Source organism: Heterocephalus glaber, unplaced genomic scaffold, assembly GCF_053883595.1.
Source record: "Heterocephalus glaber isolate CG9 unplaced genomic scaffold, H.glaber_assembly_v1.0 deba00001446, whole genome shotgun sequence".
NCBI lineage: Eukaryota > Metazoa > Chordata > Mammalia > Rodentia > Bathyergidae > Heterocephalus > Heterocephalus glaber.
Window position 1 is genome coordinate 349,337 of NW_028258298.1, and position 5,594 is coordinate 354,930.

Here is a 5,594-nt window from a genome sequence, read left to right on the forward strand (position 1 = left end):
TAGTTCTGGAAACATTTGCCATGGCAATTAGACAAGAGAAAGAAATAAAAGGAATAAAGATAGGTAATGAAGAAGTCAAATTGTCATTATTGGCAGATGACATGATACTCTATATAGAAGACCCCAAGAACTCCACCAAAAGTCTTCTAGACTTAATAACCAAATTCAGTCAAGTAGTTGGTTACAAGATCAACACACAAAAATCAATAGCTTTCCTCTACACCAATGACAGACTCACTGAGAGAGAAATAGGGCAAATAATTCCTTTCACAAGAGCATCCAAAAAACTGAAATACTTAGGAATCAACCTAATGAAAGAAATCAAAGACTTCTTCTCTGAAAACTATAGCACTCTGAATAGAGAGATTGAAGATGATATCAGGAAATGGACAGACATCCCCTGCTCCTGGGTAGGAAGGATTAATATAGTGAAAATGGCCATACTTCCAAAACTGCTATATAGATTTAATGCAATTGCAATTGTGATCTCAGCAGCATACTTCATGGACCTTGAGAAAACAATCCAAAAATTCATTTAGAACAAGAAGAGACCCAGAATAGCAAAAGCAATTCTAGGTAACAGAGACATGGCTGGGGGTATCACAATCCCCAACCTGCAACTGTACTACAAAGCTGCTCTGATAAAACAGCAGGATACTGGCAAAGAAACAGACCTGAGGACCAGTGGAACAGATTAGAAGATGCAGAAACAATGCCAGACACACTCAGCCATCTCATCTTCAATAAAGGAGCCAAACACCCTCACTGGAGGAAAGATAGCCTCTTTAATAAATGGTGCTGGAAAAATCGGGCTTCAACTTGCCAAAGATTAAAACTAGACCTATATGTCTCACCATGCACTAAACTATAATCAAAATGGATTAAAGATCAAATATTAAAATAGAAACTCTGAACCATTTGGAACAGAGGTTAGGTAGAACCCTTGAAGACATCGGTGTAGGAAAAGATTTTATGAACAAAACCTCAGTTGCCCACGAACTAGCACAAACAATCAACAAATGGGATCTCTTCTTATTAAAAGGCTTCTGCACAACAAGAGAAACCACCAGCAGTGTGAAGAGACAACCCACAATGTGGGAAAAAATCTTCACCTGCGCTTCCTCAGGCAAAGTTCTACTATGTCGAATCTATAAAGAACTTAAAAAGATCAGAACTCCCAAATTTAAAGACCCAATCCAAAAATGGGCATCTGAAATGAACAGACATTTCTCAGACAAAGAAGTAGAAGTAGCAAATAAATACAAAAAATAATGTTCAAAAGCACTGGTCATTTGAGAGATGCAAATGAAAACAATGCTGAGACTCCACTTTACTCCAGAAAGAATGGCTGCTATCATGAAGTCAACCAATAACAAATGCTGGTGGGGCTTTGGGGAAAGAGGAACCCTGCTCTGCTGCTGGTGGATGTGTAGATTGGTGCAAGCACTGTGAAAATCAGTATGGAGATACCTCAAAGAACTAGGACTGGAAGTCCCATTTGACCCCACTAGTCCACTGCTGGGGATCTTCCCCAAAGAATTAAAAGAATCATACCACAGTGATATATGTGCACCCATGTTCATAGCAGCACAGTTTGTAATAGCTAAAACTTGGAAACAGCCCAAATGCCCATCAACTGGAGACTGAATAAAGAAAATGTGGTTGTTTTATAAAACGGAGTACTACTCAGCCATAAAAAATGAGAAATTAGAGACATTTATAGCTAAGTGGATGCACATTGAGGCAATACTCTTAAGTGAAATAAATAGGACACACATGTATAAATACCGAATAGTTTCTCTGGTGTGAGAAACTGAAAGTGTAAATAAGGACTAAAATGTATAATAGGTAATGTGAAATAGGAAGAAAAGGGGCAAAGGGGAAGGAAGTGGGAGGGCTAGGGGAAAGGATAGAAGGGAATGGGACTAATATGAGAAAATGGAAAAATAGGAACAAAAATCTTTGTAAATAGGGAGGACTGGAGGTGTTGAAGGGAGGGCTAGGCAAAGGTGAAAAATAAGAACCAAGAGAGACTATGTAAAAGTGCAAATTTCCAATGATGAATGTCATTATACTGTATACCTGCAATGTACCAATGATTAGAATGAATAATCAATAATGTAAAATAGGAAGAAAAGGTTCAAAGGGGTAGGGGTAGTGGGAGGGGCAGGGGAAAGGAAAGAAGGGAAAGGAAAAATGATGAGAAATGAAAAAAATGAAAATAAAGTCTTTGTAAATAGGGAAGGGTGGAGGGGGTGAAGGGAGGGCTAGGAATGGGGAAAAAATAAGAACTAAGATGCTTTATGAAAAGGTACAATTCCCAATGAGAAATGTAATTGTGTTGTCTACCTACAATGTACCAATAAAAGAATTTAATCAAAAAAAAAAACTAGACCCATCCCTATCACCATGCACTAAACTAAGATTGAAGTGGATTAAAGATCTAAATATTAAAACAGAAACACTAAACTTGGTAGAAGATAAGTTAGGTAGAACTCTTGAAGAATTGGCATAGGAAAAGATTTTATGAATAAAACTTCAGTTAGCACTGGAATTAGCAGAAAGAATCAGCAACTGTGATCTCATGTTATTAAAAAGCTTCTGCACTGCAGGAGATCCACCAACAGAGCTAAGAGATAACCTACAATGTGGGAAAAAATTTTAAGCAGCAGTATCTCAGACAAAGGACTACTATCTAGAACATACAAAGAACAGAAAAAAGTTAGACCCACCAAAGTCAAAGACCCAATTCAAAAGTGGGCAACTGAAATGAACACACATTTCTCAGACAAAGAAGAAAAAGCAGCAAATAAAAGTATGAAAAAATGTTCAACATCACTGGTCATTCAAGAGATGCAGATGAAAACAACCCTGAGATTCCACCTCACTTCAGAAAGAATGGCTGCTATCAAGAAATTAACCAATAACAAATGCTGGAGGGGTTGTGGGGAGAAGGGAACCCTTCTCCATTGTTGGTGAGAGTGCAGACTGGTGCAACCACTGTGGAAATCAGTATGGAGATACCTCAATGAACTAGGGCTAGAGGTCCCGTTTGACCCAGTTATTCCCATGCTGGGTGTCTTCCCCAAATAATTAAAAGAATCATACCATAGCAATATATGTGCACCTATGTTTATAGCAGCACAGTTTGTAATAGCTAAAGCTTGGAAACAGCCCAAGTGCCCATCAACTGGAAACTGGATAAAGAAGATGTAGTTTTTTTCCTATAAATTGGAGTATTACTCAGCCATAAAGACTGAGAAACTAGAGACATTTATAGCTAAATAGATGCATATTGTGGCCTTACTCCTAAGAGAAATAAAAGGACACACGTGTAAATATGGAAATAGTTTCCTTAGTGTGAGAAACTGAAAGTGTAAATAAGGATTAAAATGATGAAAATTAATAATTGATAATTTGAAATTGGAAGAAAATGTCCAAGGGGGTAGGGGAAGTGGGAGGGGAAGGGGAAAGGAAAGAAAGGAAAGGAAAAATTATGAGTAAAGAAAAAAATGGAAACAGTCTATGTAAATAAGGAAGGGTTGAGGGGGTAAAGGGTGCACAGAGAATGGGGAAAAAATAAGAACCAAGATACATCATGTACAGGTACAAGCCCCCAATGATAAGCATAAACACATTGTATACCAGTAAAAGAATTTAAGCAAAACGAAAAGAAAAAAGAAGGCAGAATTTGAACACGGAGACTTTAATACTTTATTAGCAAATGTATTAAACACTGTAATTTCATAGATACTTTTTGCATGTAATTTTAAAATTATCACATTGTTGCAGTACATAAACATTACATAATCATTTGCAGTACATAATGTTTAATTCATCATGGCGAGTTGGTACATGTACATAGTACATCTTAATTCTTTTTATTGTCCTCTTGCACTGTCTTCTCTCCCTCCAACTCTTGGTCCTCTTAATTTTTGCAAAAGATCTCTTTCCTTGTTTCCTATTGCCAATCTTTTATTTTGCTGTTTAATTTATTTACACTTTCAGATTCTCACATAAAAGAAAGTATGTAATGTTTAAACTTATGTGTCTAATTTATTTCATTTAATATTATTGTCTGCAGGTACATCCATTTTTCTAAGTGTGACTCAAATTTAACCTCCTTCATACCAGTGTGTATAGGCACCACATTTTCTGTATTCATTCATCTGTTGATGGATACATATGCAGCTTCTGAGATTTAACTATTATGTATTGGGCTGCTGGACACACACGCATCACTGTAATGCAATGTCTTTCTTTGGGGAAGATACTTAGAAGGGAAATAGCTAGGCCAAACAGAATTTCTAGTTTTAGTTTTTGAGGACTCTCCATACTGATTTCCATAGCACTGTACTAATTCCCACTAACAATGGAGAAGTGCTCCTTTTTCCCCAAAGCCTCACCTGCCGTTGTTATTATTTGATATCTTGATAATAGCCATTCTTCTTGAGTAAGATGGAATGTCAGTGTTGTTTCAATTTGCATTTCTTTAATGACTACAGATGTCAGATGTCAAATTTTTATATATTTATTGGTCATTTGTACTTCTCAGATGTCTTTTCAGTTGCTCATTATTTATTGGTTCTTTAAATTTGGAGGGTCATTTTTTTAAAGTTCTTTATATATTTAAGATATTAGCCCTCTGTCCAATATGTAGCTGGACAATGTTTTTCTCTTTTCACAGGTTGACTTTTGACTCTGTTGGTTGTTTCCTTTGCTGTGCAGAAATTTTTTAATTTGGTCATTTGTTAATTGTGCAGTTATTATTTCTTACACAATTGGGTTTCTACTCAAAAAGTCCTTGCTTATGCCTATGTCTTCAAGAGTATTACTATTTTATCTTCCAACAAGTTAAGTGTTTCTCCTTTAATATTTAGATTTTGATCTACTTTGATTATAGTTCAGTACATAGTAAGAGATATGCATCTAGGATTAATCTTCTGCATGTGTATGAATAGTCTTCTCAGCAACATTTGTTAAAGAAGCTATCTTTCCTCCTGTGTGTGTTTTGGGCACCTTGGTCGAAGGTCAGATGACTGAATGTGCCTGGAGTTGTTTCAGCAACGCATACTCTCTCCCACTGATCCACAAGACTTTTTGTGGTGGTACCATGCTGTGTTAGTCACTGCAGCTTTGTGATGTAAACTGAAATCTGGGATTGTGATGCCTCCTGCTTTGCTCTTGTTGCCTAGGATTGCTTTTGGTGCTCTGCGTAGCTTCTGGTTCAATATGAACTTTAGGATTGTTTTCTCTAGTTCTGTGAATAATGTTACTGCTATTTTGATTGAAATCACATCTGCATATCAGAGTTGGAAGTATGGCCATTTTGAGAATATTTATTCTGCCTATCATGAACAGGGATATCTTTCCTTTTTCTGAAGTTCTCTGACCTCCTTTTGCAAAGTATTGCAGTTTCATTATAAAGGTCTTTTACTACATTGCTGATGTTAATTCCTATTATCTAGCTTTTCCTGAAGCTATTGGGAAAGGTATTGTTTTCCAAATTTCTTTCACAGTGAGCTCATATTGATATTGATATTGATATACACTATTGATTTTTCTGTGTTGATTTTTTTTTTATCTTATGTTAC